The sequence below is a fragment of the Schistocerca americana genome, unplaced genomic scaffold (assembly GCF_021461395.2).
Source record: "Schistocerca americana isolate TAMUIC-IGC-003095 unplaced genomic scaffold, iqSchAmer2.1 HiC_scaffold_42, whole genome shotgun sequence".
In the NCBI taxonomy this organism is placed as follows: domain Eukaryota; kingdom Metazoa; phylum Arthropoda; class Insecta; order Orthoptera; family Acrididae; genus Schistocerca; species Schistocerca americana.
Genome location: NW_025726148.1, coordinates 317568 through 336971, shown reverse-complemented (window position 1 = coordinate 336971; position 19404 = coordinate 317568).

Below are 19404 nucleotides of genomic sequence, written 5' to 3'. Positions count from 1 at the left end.
CCTTTCCGATGCACTATTCGTTCTTTACTGCAACCCTCGCTCCCTCAAAATGACAAATTAATACAGAAATCGCGTCACTATGAATTACCATCGGTTCTATGACATCCCCTTATAATTCGATTAACGTTTCTATGGAAACAACAGGATTTTCTTTTAGGATACGAGTATCCCCTTTAAGATGCACTATTCCTTCTTTACTGCATCCCTCGATCCCTCACATTGACGAATTAACACAGAAATTGCGTCGCTATGTAATTTAATGGGTTCAATGACTTCTCCTTTTAAATCGAGTAACGTTTCTATAGAAACGACAGGATTTTCTTTAGGGATACGACTATCTCCTTTCCGATGCACTATTCCTTCTTTACTGCTTCCCTCGCTCCCTCACATTGACGAATTATCGCAGAAATTGTGTCGCTATGAAATACTAAGGGTTCTATGACTTCTCCTTCAAAATCGAGTAACGTTTCTACGGAAACGACAGGATTTTCTTGTGGGTTGCGAGAATCTACTTTCCGATGCACTATTCCTTCCTTAATGCATCCCTCGCTCCCTCAAAATGACAAATTAACACAGAAATTGCGTCGCTATGAAATTTTATTGGTTCTATGACATCCCGTTATAAATCGATTAACGTTTCTATGGAAACAACAGGACTTTCTTTTTGGATACGAATATCTCCTTTCCGATGCACTATTTCTTCTTTACTGCATCCCTCGCTCCCTCACATTGACGAATTAACATAGAAATTTCGTCGCTATGAAATCCTATGGGATCTATAACTTTTCCTACTAAATCATGTAACGTTTCTATGGAAACGACAGAATTTTCTTTTGGTATACGAGTATCTCCTTTCCAAAACACTATTCCGTCTTTACTGCATCCCTCGCTCCCTCCCTTTGACGAAATAACACAGAAATTGCGTCGCTATGAAATACTATGGGTACTATAACTTCACCTTCTAAATCGAGTAACGTTTGTATGGAAAAGACAGGATTTTCTTTTGGGATACCAATTTCTCCTTTCCGAGGCACTATTCCTTCTTTACTGCATCTCTGGCCACCTCACATTTACGAATTAACACAGAAATTGCGACGCTATGGAATACTATGTGTTCTATGACTTCTCCTTCTAAATCGAGTTACGTTTCTATAGAAACGACAGGATTTTCTTTTGGAATACGAGTATCTCCTTTACGATGCACTATTCCTTCTTTACTGCATCCCTCGCTCCCTCACATAGACGAATTAACATAGAATTTGCGTCGCTATGAAATACTATGGGTTCCATGACTTCTACTTCTAAATCGAGTAACGTTTCTATGGAAACGAGAGGATTATCTTTTGGGATACGAGTATCTCCTTTCCGATGCACTATCAGTTCTTAACTGCATCCCTCGCTCCCTCACATTGACGAATTAACACAGAAATTGCGTCGCCATGAAATACTACGTGTTCTAAAACTTCTCCTACTAAATCGGGTAACGTTACCACGGAAACGACAGGATTTTCTTTTGGGATACGAGTATCTCCTTTCCGATGCACTATTCCTTCTTTACTGCATCCCTCGCTCCCTAACATTGACGAATTAACACAGAAATGGCGTCGCCTTGGAGTACTATGTGATCTATGACTTCTCCTTCTAAATCGAGTACCGTTTCTATGGAAACGTCAGGATTTCCTTTCGGATACGAATACCTCCTATCCGATGCATTATTCCTTCTTTACTGCATCCCAGGCTCGCTCACATTGACGAATTATTACAGAAATTGCGTCGCTATGCAATACTATGTGTCCAATGACTTCTCCTTCCAAATCGAGTAAAGTTTCTATGGAAACGAGAGGATTTTCTTTTGGTATACGAGTATCTCCTTCACGATGCACTATTTCTTCTTTTCTGCATCCCTCGCTCCCTCACATTGACGAATTAACACAGAAATTGCGTCGCTATAAAAAGCTATGGGTTCTATGACTTCTCCTTCTAAATCGGGTAACGATTCTATTGAAACGACAGGATTTTCTTTTGGGATACGAGTATCTCCTTTCAGATGCACTATTCTTCCTTTACTGCATCCCTCGCTCTCTGACATTGACGCATTAACAATGAAATAGCGTCGCTATGAAATACAATGGGTTCTATGACTTCTCCTTCTTAATCGAGTAACGTTTCTATGGAAACGACAGGATCTTCTTTTAGGATACGAGTATCTTATTTCCGATGCACTATTCCTTCTTTACTGCATCCCTCGCTCCCTCACATTGACGAATTAACACAGAAATTGCGTCGCAATAAAATACTAAGGGTGCCATAACTTCTCCTTCTAAATGGAGTAACTTTTCTATGGAAACGACAGGATTTTCTTTTGGGATACGACTATCTCCATTCCGATTCACTATTCCTTCTTTACTCCATCCCTCGCTCCCTCACTGTGACGAATTAACGCAGAAATTTCGTCGCTATGAAATTCTATGGGTCCTATGAAATCTCCTTCTAAATCGAGTAACGTTTCTATAGAAACGACAGGGTTTTCATTTTGGGACACGAGTATCTCCTTTCCGATACACTATTCCTTCTATAAAGCAACCCTGGCTACCTCACATTGACGAATAAACACAGAAATTGCGTCGCTATGGAATACTATTGGTTCTATGACTTCTCCTTCTAAATCGTGTAACGTATCTATGGAAACGACAGGATTTTCTTTTGGGATACGAGTATCTCCTTTCCGATGCACTACTCCTTCTTTACTGCATCCCTCGCTCCCTCACATTGACGAATTAGCACAGAAATTGCGTCGTTATGAAATAGTATTGGTTCTATGACAATCCCTTCTGAATCGAGTAACGTTTCTATGGAAACGACAGTAATTTCTTTTGGGATACGAGTATCTCCTTTCCGAAGCACTATTCCTTCTGTACTGTATCCCTCGCTGCCTCACATTGACGAATTAACACAGAAATTGCGTCGCTATGAAATATTAGGGGTTCTATGACTTCTCCTTCCAAACCGAGTAACGTCTCTATGGAAACGACAGGATTTTCTTTTCGGATACGAGTATCTTCTTTCTGATGCACTATTCCTTCTCTACTGCATCCCTCGCTTTCTCACATTGGCGAATTAACACAGAAATTGCGTCGCTATGAAATAGTATGGGTTCTACGACTTCTCCTTCTAAATCAAGTAACGTTTCTATTCAAACGACAGAATTTTCTTCTGGGATACGACTATCTCCTTTCCGATGCACTATTCCTTCTGTACTGCATCCCTCGCTCCCTCACATTGGCTAATTAACACAGATATTGCGACGCTATGATATACTATGGGTTCTATGACTTCTCCGTCTAAATCGAATAACGTTTCTATGGAAACGACAGGATTTTCTTTTAGGATATGAGGATCTCCATTCCGATGGACTATTCCCTCTTTACTGCATCCCTAGCTCCCTCTCATTGACGAATTAACACAGAAATTGCGTCGCTATTAGATACTATGGGTTCCACGACTTCTCCTTCTAAATCGAGTAACGCTTCTATGGAAACGACAGGATTTTCTTTTGGAATACGAATATCTCCTTTCCAATTCACTAATGCTTCTTTACTGCATCCCTCGCTCCCTCACATTGACGAATTAACACAGAAATTGCGTCGCAATGAAATACTAAGGGTGCCATAACTTTTCCATCTAAATCGAGTAACTTTTCTATGGAAACGTCAGGATTTTCTTTTGGGATACGACTATCCCCATTCCGATTCACTATTCCTTCTTTACTGCATCCCTCGCTCCCTCACTGTGACGAATTAGCACTGAAATTGCGACGCTATGAAATACTATGGGTTCTATGACTTCTCCTTGTAAATCGAGTAACGTTTCTATGCAAACGACAGGATTTTCGTTTGGGATACGAGTTTCTTCTTTCCGATGCGCTATTAATACTTTACTGCATCCCTCGCTCCCTCACATTGACGAATTGACACAGATATTGCGTCGCTATGAAATACTATGGGTTCTATGACATCTCCGTCTAAATCGAATAACGTTTCTATGGAAACGACAGGATTTTCTTTTGGGATACGACATTCTCCTTTCCGATGCACTATTCCTTCTTTACTGCATCCCTGGCTCCCTCACATTGACGAATTAACACAGAAATTGGGACGCTATGGAATACTATGTGTTCCATGACTTCTCCTTCTAAATCGTGTTACTTGTCAATGGAAACGACAGGATTTTCTTTTGGGATACGTGTATCTCCTTTCCGATGCACTACTATTTCATTACTACATTCTCGCTCCCTCACATTGACGAATTAACACAGAAATTGCGTCTCTATGAAATACTATACGTTCTATGAATTCTCCTTATAAATCGAGTAACGTTTCTATGGAAACGACAGAATTTTCTTTTGGGATACGTATATCTCCTTTCCGATGCACTATTGCCTCTGTACTGCTTCCCTCGTACCATCACATTGGCGATTAACACAGAAATTGCGTCGCTAAGAAATACTATGGGTTCTATGCCTTCTCCATCTATATCGAGTAACGATTCTATTTCAACGACAGGATTTTCTATTGGGATACAAGTTTCTCCTTTCCGATGCACTATTCCATCTTTACTGCATCCCTGGCTCTCTCACATGGACGAATTTTCACAGCAATTGCGTCGCTATGGAATACTATGGGTTCATAGACTTCTGCTTCTAAATAGAGTAACGTTTCTATGGAAACGACAGGTTTTCTTTTGGGATACGACTATCTCGTTTCCGATGCACTATTCCTTCTTTACGGCATCCCTCGTACCCTCACATTGACGAATTAACACAGAAATTGCGACGCTATGGAATACTATGTGTTCTATGACTTCTCCTTCTAAATCGAGTAAAGTTTCAATGGAAACGACAGGATTTTCTTTTGGGTTACGAGTATCTCCTTTCCGATGCACTATTCCTTCTTTATGCATCCCTCACTCCCTCTCATTGTCGAATTAACACAGAAATTGCATCGCCATGAAATACTATGGGTTCTAAAACTTCTCCTTCTAAATCGAGTAACGTTCCTATGGAAACGAGAGGATTTTCTTTTGGGATACGAGTATATCCTTTCCGATGCACCATTCCTTCTTTACTGCATCCCTTGTACCCTCACATTGACGAATTATCGCAGAAATTGCGTCGCTATGAAATACTATGGGTTCTATGACTTCTCCTTGTAAATCGAGTAACGTTTCTATGCAATCGACAGGATTTTCGTTTGGGATGCGAGTTTCTTCTTTCCGATGCACTATTAATACTTTACTGCATCTCTTGCTCCCTCACATTGACGAATTGACACAGAAAGTGCGTCGCTATGAAATTCTATGGGTTCTATGACTTCTCCTTCTAAATCGAATAACGTCTCTATGGAAACGAGAGGATTTTCTTTTGCATTACGGGTATCTCATTTCCGATGCACTATTCCTTCTTTACTGTATCCCTGGCTCAGTCACATTGACGAATTAACACTGAAATTGCGTCCCTGTGGAATACTATGGGTTCAATTACTTCTCCTTCTAAATCGAGTAACGTTCCTATGGAGACGACAGGATTTTCTTTTCGGATACGAGTATCTCCTTTCCGATGCACTATTCCTTCTTTACTGCATCCATCGTCACCTCACATTGACGAATAAGCACAGAAATTGCGTCGCTATGGAATACTATGGGTTCTATGACTTCTCCTTCTAAATCGAGTAAAGTTTCAATGGAAACGACAGGAGTTTCTTTTGGGTTACGAGTATCTCCTTTCCGATGCACTATTCCTTCTTTAATGCATCCCTCACTAACTCACATTGACGAATTAACATAGAAATTGCGTCGCAATGAAATACTATGGGTTCTATGACTTCTCCTTCTAAATCGAGTAATGTTTCTATGGAAACGAGAGGATTTTCTTTTGGATTACGGGTATCTCATTTCCGATGCACTATTCCTTCCTTACTGTATTCCTGGCTCAGTCACATTGACGAATTAACACTGAAATTGCGTCCCTGTGGAATACTATGGGTTCAATTACTTCTCCTTCTAAATCGAGTCACGTTCCTATGGAAACGACAGGATTTTCTTTTCGGATACGAGTATCTCCTTTCCGATGCACTATTCCTTCTTTACTGCATCCATCGTCCCCTCACATTGACGAATAAGCACAGAAATTGCGTCGCTATGAAATACTATGGGTTCTATGACTTCTCCTTCTACATCGAGTAACGTTTCTATGGAAACGACAGGATTTTCTTTTGGGATACGAGTATCTCCTTTCCGATGCACCATTCCTTCTTTACTGCATCCCTCGCTCACTCACATTGACGAATTGTCGCAGAAATTGCGTCGCTATGAAATACTATGTGTTCTACGACTTCTCCATCGAAATCGAGTAACCTTTCTATGGAGACGTCAGGATTTTCTTTTTGGGATATGAGTATCTCCTCTCCGATGCATTATTCCGTCTTTACTGCATCCATCGCTCCATTACATTGACAAATTATCACAGAAATTGCGTCGCTATGAAATACTTTTGGTTCTATGACATCTGCCGCAAAATCGAGTAACGTTTCTACGGAAACAACTAGATTTTCTTTGGGATACGAATATCTCCTTTCCGATGCACTATTCCTTCTTCAATGCATTCCTGGCTACCTCACATTGACGAATTAACAGAGAAATTGCGTCGCTATGGTATACTATGGGTTCTATGACTTCTCTTTCTAAATCGAGTAAAGTTTCAATGGAAACGACAGGATTTTCTTTTGGGTTACGAGTATCTCCTTTCCGATGCACTATTCCTTCATTATGCATCCCTCACTCCCTCTCATTGTCGAATTAACACAGACATTGCATCGCCATGAAATACTATGGGTTCTAAAACTTCTCCTTCTAAATCGAGTAACGTTTCTATGGAAACGAGAGGATTTTCTTTTGGGATACGAGTATATCCTTTCCGATGCACCATTCCTTCTTCACTGCATCCCTTGTACCCTCACATTGAGGAATTATCGCAGAAATTGCGTCGCTATGAAATACTATGTGTTCTATGACTTCTCCTTCTAAATCGAGTATCGTTTCTATGGAAACGTCAGGATTTCCTTTAGGGATATGAGTATCTCCTGTCCGATGCATTATTCCATCTTTACTGCATCCATCGCTCCATTACATTGACAAATTAACACAGAAATTGCGTCGCTATGAAATACTATTGGTTCTATGACATCTCCTGCTAATTCGAGTACCGTTTCTATGGAAACAACAGGATTCTCTTTTGGGATACGAGTATCTCCTTTCCGATGCACTACTCCTTCATTACTACATCTCTCGCTCCCTCACATTGACGAATTAACACAGAAATTGCGTCGCCATGAAATACTATGCGTTCTATGAATTCTCCTTAAAAATCGAGTAACGTTACTATGGAAACGACAGAATTTTCTTTTGGGATACGAGTATCTCCCTTCCGATGCACTATTAGTTCTTTGCTGCATACCTCGCTCCTCCACATTGTCGAATTAACACAGAAATTGCATCGCCATGAAACAGTTTGGCTTCTAAAACTTCTCCTTCTAAATCGAGTGTCGTTTCTATGTAAACGAGAGAATTTTCTTTTGGTTCACGAGTATGTCCTTTACGATGCACTGTTCCTTCTTTACTGCATCTCTCGCTCCCTCACATTGACGAATTAACATAGAAATTGCGTCGCTATGAAATACTATGCGTTCTGTGACTTCTCCTTCTAAATCGAGTATCATTTCCATGGAAACGACAGGATTTTCTTTTGGGATACGACTATCTCCTTTCCGATATGCTATTTTTTCTGTACTGCATTCTTCGCTCCCTCACATTGACGAATTAACACAGAAATTGCGTCGCCTTGAAATGCTAGTCGTTCTATGATATCTCTTTCTAAATCGAGTAACGTTTCTATTAAAACGACAGGAATTTCTTTTGGGATACGAGTATCTCATTTCCGATGCACTATTCCTTCTTTACTGTATCCCTGACTCAGTCACATTGACGAATTAACACTGAAATTGCGACCCTATGTTGTACTATGGTTCTATTACTTCTCCTTCTAAATCGAGTAACGTTTCAATGGAAACGACAGGATTTTCTTTTGGTATAGGAGTATATCCTTTCCGATGCACTATTATTTCTTTACTGCATCCCTCGCTCCCTTACATTGACGAATTACCACCGAACTTGCGTCGCTATGAAATACTATGGGTTCTATTACTTCTCCTTCTAAATCGAGTAACATTTCCATGGAAACGCTGGGATTTTCTTTTGGGATACGATTATCTCCTTTCCGATGCGGTATTCCCTCTGTACTGCATCCCTCGCTCCCTCACATTGACGAATTAACACAGAAATTGCGTCGCCTTGAAATACTGTGCGTTCTATGACATCTATTTCTAAATCGAGTAACGTTTCTATTAAAACGACAGGATTTTCTTTTGTGATACGAGTATCTTATTTCCGATGCACTATTCCTTCTTTACTGTATCCCTGGCTCAGTCACATTGACGAATGAACACTGAAATTGCGTCCCTATGGAATACTATGGGTTCAATGACTTCTCCTTCTAAATCGAGTAATGTTTCCATGGAAACGAAAGGATTTTCTTTTCGATACGAGTATCTCCTTTCCGATGCACTATTCCTTCCCTACTGCATCCCTCGCTCTTACACATTGACGAATTAACACAGAAATTGCGTCGCTATGAAATACTATGGGTTCTATAACTTCACCTAATAAATCGAGTAACGTTTCTACGGAAACTACTGGATTTTCTATTTGGATTAGACTATCTCCTTTCCGATGCACTATTCCTTCTTAACTACATCCCTCTCTCCCTCTCATTGACGAATTAACACAGAAATTCCGTCGCTAAGAAATACTATGGGTTCAATGACTTCTCCTTCTAAATCGAGTAACGTTTCTACGGAAACGACAGGATTTTCTTTTGGAATACGAATATCTCCTTTCCGATTCACTACTCTTTGTTTACTGCATCCCTCGCTCCCTCACATTGACGAATTAACACAGAAATAGCGTCGCAATGAAATACTAAGGGTGCCATAACTTTTCCATCTAAATCGAGTAACTTTTCTATGGAAACGTCAGGATTTTCTTTTGGGATACGACTATCCCCATTCCGATTCACTATTCCTTCTTTACTGCATCCCTCGCTCCCTCACTGTGACGAATTAGCACTGAAATTGCGACGCTATGAAATACTTTGGGTTCTGCGACTTCTCATTGTAAATCGAGTAACGTTTCAATGCAAACGACAGGATTTTCGTTTGGGATACGAGTTTCTTCTTTCCGATGCACTATTAATACTTTACTGCATCCCTCGCTCCCTCACATTGACGAATTGACACAGATATTGCGTCGCTATGAAATACTATAGGTTCTATGACTTCTCCGTCTAAATCGAATAACGTTTCTAAGGAAACGACAGGATTTTCTTTTGGGATACGACTATCTCCTTTCCGATGCACTATTCCTTCTTTACTGCATCCCTGGCTCCCTCACATTGACGAATTAACACAGAAATTGGGACGCTATGGAATACTATGTGTTCCATGACTTCTCCTTCTAAATCGTGTTACTTGTCAATGGAAACGACAGGATTTTCTTTTGGGATACGTGTATCTCCTTTCCGATGCACTATTCCTTCTTTACTACATTCCTCGCTCCCTCACATTGTCGAATTAGCACAGAAATTGCATCGCCATGAAATACTATGTGTTAAATAACTTCTCCTTCTAAATCGAGAAACGTTTCAATGGAAACGAGAGGATTTTCTTTTGGTATACGAGTAACTCCTTTCCGATGCACTACTCTTTCATTACTACATTCTCGCTCCCTCACATTGACGAATTAACACAGAAATTGCGTCGCTATGAAATACTATACGTTCTATGAATTCTCCTTATAAATCGAGTAACGTTTCTATGGAAACGACAGAATTTTCTTTTGGGATACGTATATCTCCTTTCCGATGCACTATTGCCTCTGTACTGCTTCCCTCGCACCATCACATTGGCGATTAACACAGAAATTGCGTCGCTAAGAAATACTATGGGTTCTATGCCTTCTCCATCTAAATCGAGTAACGATTCTATTTCAACGACAGGATTTTCTTTTGGGATACAAGTTTCTCCTTTCCGATGCACTATTCCATCTTTACTGCATCCCTGGCTCTCTCACATGGACGAATTTTCACAGCAATTGCGTCGCTATGTAATACTATGGGTTCATAGACTTCTGCTTCTAAATAGAGTAACGTTTCTATGGAAACGACAGGTTTTCTTTTGGGATACGACTATCTCGTTTCCGATGCACTATTCCTTCTTTACGGCATCCCTCGTACCCTCACATTGACGAATTAACACAGAAATTGCGACGCTATGGAATACTATGTGTTCTATGACTTCTCCTTCTAAATCGAGTAAAGTTTCAATGGAAACGACAGGATTTTCTTTTGGGTTACGAGTATCTCCTTTCCCATGCACTATTCCTTCTTTATGCATCCCTCACTCCCTCTCATTGTCGAATTAACACAGAAATTGCATCGCCATGAAATACTATGGGTTCTAAAACTTCTCCTTCTAAATCGAGTAACGTTCCTATGGAAACGAGAGGATTTTCTTTTGGGATACGAGTATATCCTTTCCGATGCACCATTCCTTCTTTACTGCATCCCTTGTACCCTCACATTGACGAATTATCGCAGAAATTGCGTCGCTATGAAATACTATGGGTTCTATGACTTCTCCTTGTAAATCGAGTAACGTTTCTATGCAAACGACAGGATTTTTGTTTGGGATACGAGTTTCTTCTTTCCGATGCACTATTAATACTTTACTGCATCTCTCGCTCCCTCACATTGACGAATTGACACAGAAATTGCGTCGCTATGAAATTCTACGGGTTCTATGACTTCTCCTTCTAAATCGAATAACGTCTCTATGGAAACGACAGGATTTTCTTTTGGGGTACGACTATCTCCTTTCCGATGCACTATTCCTTCTTTACTGCATCCCTGGCTCCCTCACTTTGTTGAATTAACATAGAAATGGCGTTGCTATGAAATACTATGCGTTCTGTGACTTCTCCTTCTAAATCGAGTATCATTTCCATGGAAACGACAGGATTTTCTTTTGGGATACGACTATCTCCTTTCCGATGTGCTATTTTTTCTGTACTGCATTCTTCGCTCCCTCACATTGACGAACTAACTCAGAAATTGCGTCGCCTTGAAATGCTAGTCGTTCTATGACATCTCTTTCTAAATCGAGTAACGTTTCTATTAAAACGACAGGAATTTCTTTTGGGATGCGAGTATCTCATTTCCGATGCACTATTCCTTCTTTACTGTATCCCTGACTCAGTCACATTGACGAATTAACACTGAAATTGCGACGCTATGGAGTACTATGTGTTCTATGACTTCTCCCTCTAAATCGAGTAAAGTTTCAATGGAAACGACAGGATTTTCTTTTGGGTTACGAGTATCTCCTTTCCGATGCACTATTCCTTCTTTAATGCATCCCTCACTAACTCACATTGACGAATTAACATAGAAATTGCGTCGCAATGAAATACTATGGGTTCTATGACTTCTCCTTCTAAATCGAGTAACGTTTCTATGGAAACGAGAGTATTTTCTTTTGGATTACGGGTATCTCAATTCCGATGCACTATTCCTTCTTTACTGTATCCCTGGCTCAGTCACATTGACGAATTAACACTGAAATTGCGTCCCTGTGGAATACTATGGGTTCAATTACTTCTCCTTCTAAATTGAGTCACGTTCCTATGGAAACGACAGGATTTTCTTTTGGGATACGAGTATCTCCTTTCCGATGCACTATTCCTTCTTTACTGCATCCATCGTCCCCTCACATTGACGAATAAGCACAGAAATTGCGTCGCTATGAAATACTATGGGTTCTATGACTTCTCCTTCTAAATCGAGTAACGTTTCTATGGAAACGACAGGATTTTCTTTTGGGATACGAGTATCTCCTTTCCGATGCACCATTCCTTCTTTACTGCATCCCTCGCTCACTCACATTGACGAATTATCGCAGAAATTGCGTCGCTATGAAATACTATGTGTTCTACGACTTCTCCTTCGAAATCGAGTAACCTTTCTATGGAGACGTCAGGATTTTCTTATGGGATATGAGTATCTCCTCTCCGATGCATTATTCCGTCTTTACTGCATCCATCGCTCCATTACATTGACAAATTATCACAGAAATTGCGTCGCTATGAAATACTTTTATTTCTATGACATCTACCGCAAAATCGAGTAACGTTTCTACGGAAACAAGTAGATTTTCTTTGGGATACGAATATCTCCTTTCCGATGCACTATTCCTTCTTCAATGCATTCCTGGCTACCTCACATTGACGAATTAACAGAGAAATTGCGTCGCTATGGTATACTATGGGTTCTATGACTTCTCTTTCTAAATCGAGTAAAGTTTCAATGGAAACGACAGGATTTTCTTTTGGTACAGGAGTATATCCTTTCCGATGCACTATTATTTCTTTACTGCATCCCTCGCTCCCTTACATTGACGAATTACCACCGAACTTGCGTCGCTATGAAATACTACGGGTTCTATTACTTCTCCTTCTAAATCGAGTAACATTTCCATGGAAACGCTAGGATTTTCTTTTGGGATACGATTATCTCCTTTCCGATGCGGTATTCCCTCTGTACTGCATCCTTCGCTCCCTCACATTGACGAATTAACACAGAAATTGCGTCGCCTTGAAATACTGTGCGTTCTGTGACATCTATTTCTAAATCGAGTAACGTTTCTATTAAAACGACAGGATTTTCTTTTGTGATACGAGTATCTCATTTCCGATGCACTATTCCTTCTTTACTGTATCTCTGGCTCAGTCACATTGACGAATGAACACTGAAATTGTGTCCCTATGGAATACTATGGGTTCAATGACTTCTCCTTCTAAATCGAGTAATGTTTCCATGGAAACGAAAGGATTTTCTTTTCGATACGAGTATCTCCTTTCCGATGCACTATTCCTTCCCTACTGCATCCCTCGCTCTTACACATTGACGAATTAACACAGAAATTGCGTCGCTATGAAATACTATGGGTTCTATAACTTCTCCTAATAAATCGAGTAACGTTTCTACGGAAACTACTGGATTTTCTATTTGGATTAGACTATCTCCTTTCCGATGCACTATTCCTTCTTAACTACATCCCTCTCTCCCTCACATTGATGAATTAACACAGAAATTCCGTCGCTAAGAAATACTATGGGTTCTATGACTTCTCCTTCTAAATCGAGTAACGTTTCTATGGAAACAACAGAATTTTCTTTTGGGATACGACAATCTCCTTTCCGATGCACTATCACTTCTTTAATGCATCCCGCGCTCCCTCAAATTGTAGAATTAACGCAGAAATTGCGTCGCTCTCAAATACTATGTGTTAAATGACTTCTCCTTCTAAATCGAGTAACGTTTCTATGAAAGGCGACAGGATTTTCTTTTGGGATACGACTATCTCGTTTCCGATGCACAATTCCTTCTTTACTGCATCCCTGGCTCCCTCACATTGACGTATTAACACAGAAATTGGGACGCTATGGAATACTATGTGTTCTATGACTTTTCCTTCTAAATCGAGTATCGTTTCTATGGAAACGACAGGATTTTCTTTTGGGATACGAGTATCTAATTTACGATGCACTATTCCTTCTTTACTGCATACCTCGCTCCCTCACATTGACGAATTAACACAGAAATTGCGTCGCCTTGAAATACTATGCGTTCTATAGCATCTCTTTATAAATCGAGTAACGTTTCTATTAAAACGACAGGATTTTCTTTTGGTATACGAGTATCACCTTTCCGATGCACTATTCCTTCTTTACTGCATCTCTCGCTCCTTCACATTGACGAATTAACACAGAAATTGCGTCGCTATGAAATACTATGCGTTCTATGACCTCTCCTTCTAAATCGAGTTACTTGTCAATGGAAACGACAGGATTTTCTTTTGGGATACGTGTATCTCCTTTCCGATGCACTATTCCTTTTTTACTTCATTCCTCGCTCCCTCTCATTGTCGAATTAGCACAGAAATTGCATCGCCATGAAATACTATGAGTTCTATAACTTCTCCTTCTAAATCGAGTAACGTTTCTATGGAAACGAGAAGATTTTCTTTTGGTATACGAGTATCTCCTTTCCGATGCAATATTCCTTCTTTATTGCATCTCTCGCTCCTTCACATTGACGAATTAACACAGAAATTGCGTCGCTATGAAATACTATGCGTTCTATGACCTCTCCTTCTAAATCGAGTAACGTTTCTATAGAAACAACAGGATTTTCTTTTGGGATACGGGTATCACCTTTCCGATGCACTATTCCTTCTTTACTGCATCTCTCGCTCCTTCACATTGACGAATTAACACAGAAATTGCGTCGCTATGAAATACTATGCGTTCTATGACCTCTCCTTCTAAATCGAGTAACGTTTCTATAGAAACAACAGGATTTTCTTTTGGGATACGGGTATCACCTTTCCGATGCACTATTCCTTCTTTACTGCATCTCTCGCTCCTTCACATTAACGAATTAACACAGAAATTGCGTCGCTAAGAAATACAATGGGTTCTACGACTTCTCCTTCTAAATCGATTAACGTTTCTATGAAGACAACAGGTACTTCTTTTGGGATACGAGTATCTCCTTTCCGATGCACTATTCCTTCTTTAATGCATTCCTCGCTCCCTCACATTGACGAATTAACACAGAAATTGCGTCGCTATGAAATACTATGGGTTCTATGACTTCTCATTCTAAATCGGGTAACGTTTCTATGGAATCGAGAGGATTTTCTTTTGGTATACGACTATCTCCTTTAAAATGCACTACTCCTTCTGTACTGCATCCCTCGCTCCCTCACATTGACGAATTAACACAGAAATTGCGTCGCCTTGAAATACTACGCGTTCTATGACATCTCTTTCTAAATCGAGTAACGTTTCTATTGAAACGACATGATTTTTTTTTGGGATACGAGTATCTCCTTTCCGATGCACTATTCTTTCTTATTGCTTCCCTCGCTCCCTCACATTGATGAATTAACAATGAAATAGCGTCGCCATGAAATACTATGGGTTCTATGACATCTCCTTCTTAATCGAGTAACGTTTCTATGGAAACGACAGCATTTTCTTTTGGGATACGAGTATCTCCTTTCCGATGCACTATTCCTTTTTTACTGCATCCCATCGTTCCCTCACATTGTGGAATAAGCACAGAAATTGCGTCGCTATGAAATACTTTAGGTGTTATGAGCTACCCTTCTAAATCGAGTAACGTTTAAATGGAAACGACATTATTTTCATTTGGGATACGTGTATCTCCTATCCGATGCACTATTACTTCTTTACTGCATCCCTCGCTCCCACACATTGACGAATTAACACAGAAATGGCATCGCTATTAAATACTATGGGTTCTATGACTTCTCCTTCTAAATCGAGTACCGTTTCTACGGAAACGACAGGATTTTCCTTTGGGATACGAGTATCTACTTTCCGATGCACTATTCCTTCTTTACTGCATCCCTCGTTCCCTCACATTGAGGAATAAGCACAGAAATTGGGTCGCTATGAATTACTATTCGATCTATGGATTCTCCTTCTAAATCGAGTAACGTTTCTATGGAAACGACAGGATTTTCTTTTGGGATATGAGCATCTCCATTCCGATGCACTATTCCTTCCTTACTGCATCCATCGCTCCCTCACATTGACGAATTAACACAGAAATTGCGTCGCTATGAAATACTATGTGTTCTATGACTTCTCCTTCTAATTCGAGTAACGTCTCTATGGAAACGACAGAATTGCCTTTTGGGATACGAGTATCTCCATTCCGATGCACTATTCCTTCTGTACTGTATCCCTCGCTCCCTCACATTGACGAATTAACACAGAAATGGCGTCGCTATAAAATACTATGTGTAATATGACTTCTCCTTCTGAATCGAGTAACGTTTCTATGGATACGACAGAATTTTCTTTTGGGATACGAGTATTTCCTTTCCGATCTCTATTAATTCTTTATTGCATCCCGAGCTCCCTCACATTGACGAATATTCACAGAAATTGCGTCACTATGAAATACTATGGGTTCTATGACTTCTCCTTCTAAATCGAGTTACGTTTCTATTGAAACGACCGGATTTTCTTTTGGGATATGATTATCTCCATTCCGATGCACTATTCATTCTTTACTGTATCCATCGCTCCCTCACATTGATGAATTAACACAGAAATTGCGTCGCTATGATATACCATGTGTTCTTTGACTTCTCCTTCTAAGTCGAGTAACGTTTCTATGGAAACGACAGAATTGTCTTTTGGGATACGAGTATCTCCATTCCGATGCACTATTCCTTCTGTACTGCATCCCTCGCTCCCTCACATTGACGAATTAACACAGAAATGGCGTCGCTATGAAATACTATGTGTAATATGACTTCTCCTTCTGAATCGAGTAACGTTTCTATGGATACGACAGAATTTTCTTTTGGGATACGAGTATCTCCTTTCCGATCTCTATTAATTCTTTATTGCATCCCGAGCTCCCTCACATTGACGAATATTCACAGAAATTGCGTCGCTATGAAGTATTATGGGTTCTATGACTTCTCCTCCAAAATCGAGTTACGTTTCTATTGAAACGACCGGATTTTCTTTTGGGATATGATTATCTCCTTTCCGATGCACTATTCATTCTTTACTGCATCCCTCGATCCCTCACATTGACAAATTAACACAGAAATGGCGTCGCTATGAGAACCTGTGTGTTCTATGACATCTCCTTCTAAAACGCGTAACGTTCCTATTCAAACGTCAGGATATTCTTTTGGGATATGAGAAATCTCCTTTCCGATGCACAATTCCATCTTTACTGCATCCGTCACTCCATTACATTGACAAATTAACACAGAAATTGAGTCGCTATGAAATACTATTGGTTCTATGACACCTCCTGCTAAATCGAGTAACGTTTCTATGGAGCCAACAGGATTTTCTTTTGGGATACGAGTAACTCCTTTCCGATGCACTATTCCTTCTTTAATGCATTCCTCGCTCCCTCACATTGACGAATTAACACAGAAATTGCGTCGCTATGAAATACTATGGGTTCTATGACTTCTCATTCTAAATCGGGCAACGTTTCTATGGAATCGAGAGGATTTTCTTTTGGTATACGACTATCTCCTTTCCGATGCACTATTCCTTCTGTACTGCATCCCTCGCTCCCTCACATTGAGGTATTAACACAGAAATTGCGTCGCCTTGAAATACTATGCGTTCTATGACATCTCTTTCTTAATCGAGTAACGTTTCTATTGAAACGACAGGATATTCTTTTGGGATACGAGTATCTCCTTTCCGATGCACCATTCCTTCCCGACTGCATCCCTGGCTCCCTCACATTGACGAATTAACACAGAAATTGGGACGCTGTGGAATACTATGTGTTCTATGACTTTTTCTTTTCATCGAGTAACGATTCTTTGGAAACGACAGGACTTACTTTTGGGATTCGAGTATCTCCTTTCCGTTGCACTATTCGTTCTTTTTTAGAGCATCCCTCGCTCCCTCACATTGAAGATTTAACACATAAATTGCGTCGCGATGATGTAATATGGGTTCTATAACTTCTCCTTCTAAATCGAGTAACGTTTCTATTGAAACGACATGATTTTTTTTGGGATACGAGTATCTCCTTTCCGATGCACTATTCTTTCTTACTGCATCCCTCGCTCCCTCACATTGATGAATTAACAATGAAATAGCGTCGCCATGAAATACTATGGGTTCTATGACATCTCCTTCTTAATCGAGTAACGTTTCTATTGAAACGACAGCATTTTCTTTTGGGATACGAGTATCTCCTTTCCGATGCACTATTCCTTTTTTACTGCATCCCATCGTTCCCTCACACTGAGGAATAAGCACAGATATTGCGTCGCTATGAAATACTTTAGGTGTTATGAGCTATCCTTCTAAATCGAGTAACGTTTAAATGGAAACGACATTATTTTCATTTGGGATACGTGTATCTCCTATCCGATGCACTATTCCTTCTTTACTGCATCCCTCGCTCCCACACATTGACGAATTAACACAGAAATGGCATCGCTATTAAATACTATGGGTTCTATGACTTCTCCTTCTAAATCGAGTACCGTTTCTACGGAAACGACAGGATTTTCCTTTGGGATACGAGTATCTACTTTCCGATGCACTATTCCTTCTTTACTGCATCCTTCGTTCCCTCACATTGAGGAATAAGCACAGAAATTGCGTCGCTATGAAATACTATTCGTTCTATGACTTCTCCTTCTAAGTCGAGTAACGTTTCAATGGAAACGACAGAATTGTCTTTTGGGATACGAGTATCTCCATTCCGATGCACTATTCCTTCTGTACTGCATCCCTCGCTCCCTCGCATTGACGAATTAACACAGAAATGGCGTCGCTATGAAATACTATGTATAATATGACTTCTCCTTCTGAATCGAGTAACGTTTCTATTGACACGGCAGGATTTTCTTTTGGGATACGAGTATCTCATTTCCGATGCAATTTTCCTTCTTTACTGCATCCCTGGCTCCCCCACACTGACTAATTATCACAGAAATTGCGTTGCTATGGAATTCCGTCGGTTCAATGATTTCTCCTTCTAAATCGAGTAACGTTTCTATGGAAACGACAGGATTTTCTTTTGGGATACGAGTATCTCCTTTCCGATGCATTATTGCTTCTTTACTGCATCCCTCGCTCCCTCACATTGACGAATTAACACAGAACTTTCGTCGCTATGATCTACTACGGGTTCTATAACTTCTTCTTCAAAATCGAGTACCGTTTCCATTGAAACGACAGGATCTCCATTTGAGATACCAGTATCTCCTTTCCGATGCACTATTCCATCTGTACTGCATCCCTCGCTCCCTCACATTGGCGAATTAACACAGAAATTGCGTCGCTATGAAATACTATGGGTTCTATGACTTCTCCTTCCAAATCGAGTAACGTTTCTATTGAGTCGGCAGGATTTTCTTTTGGGATACGTGTATCTCCCTTCCGATGCACTATTCCTTCTTTACTGCATCCCTCGCTCCTTCACATTAACGATTTATCAGAGAAATTGCGTCGCTATGGAATACTATGTGTTCAATGATTTCTCTCTCTAAATCGAGTAACATTTCTGCGCAAACGAAAGGATTTTCTTTTGGGATACGAGTATCACCTTTCCGATGCACTATTCCTTCTTCACTGCATCCT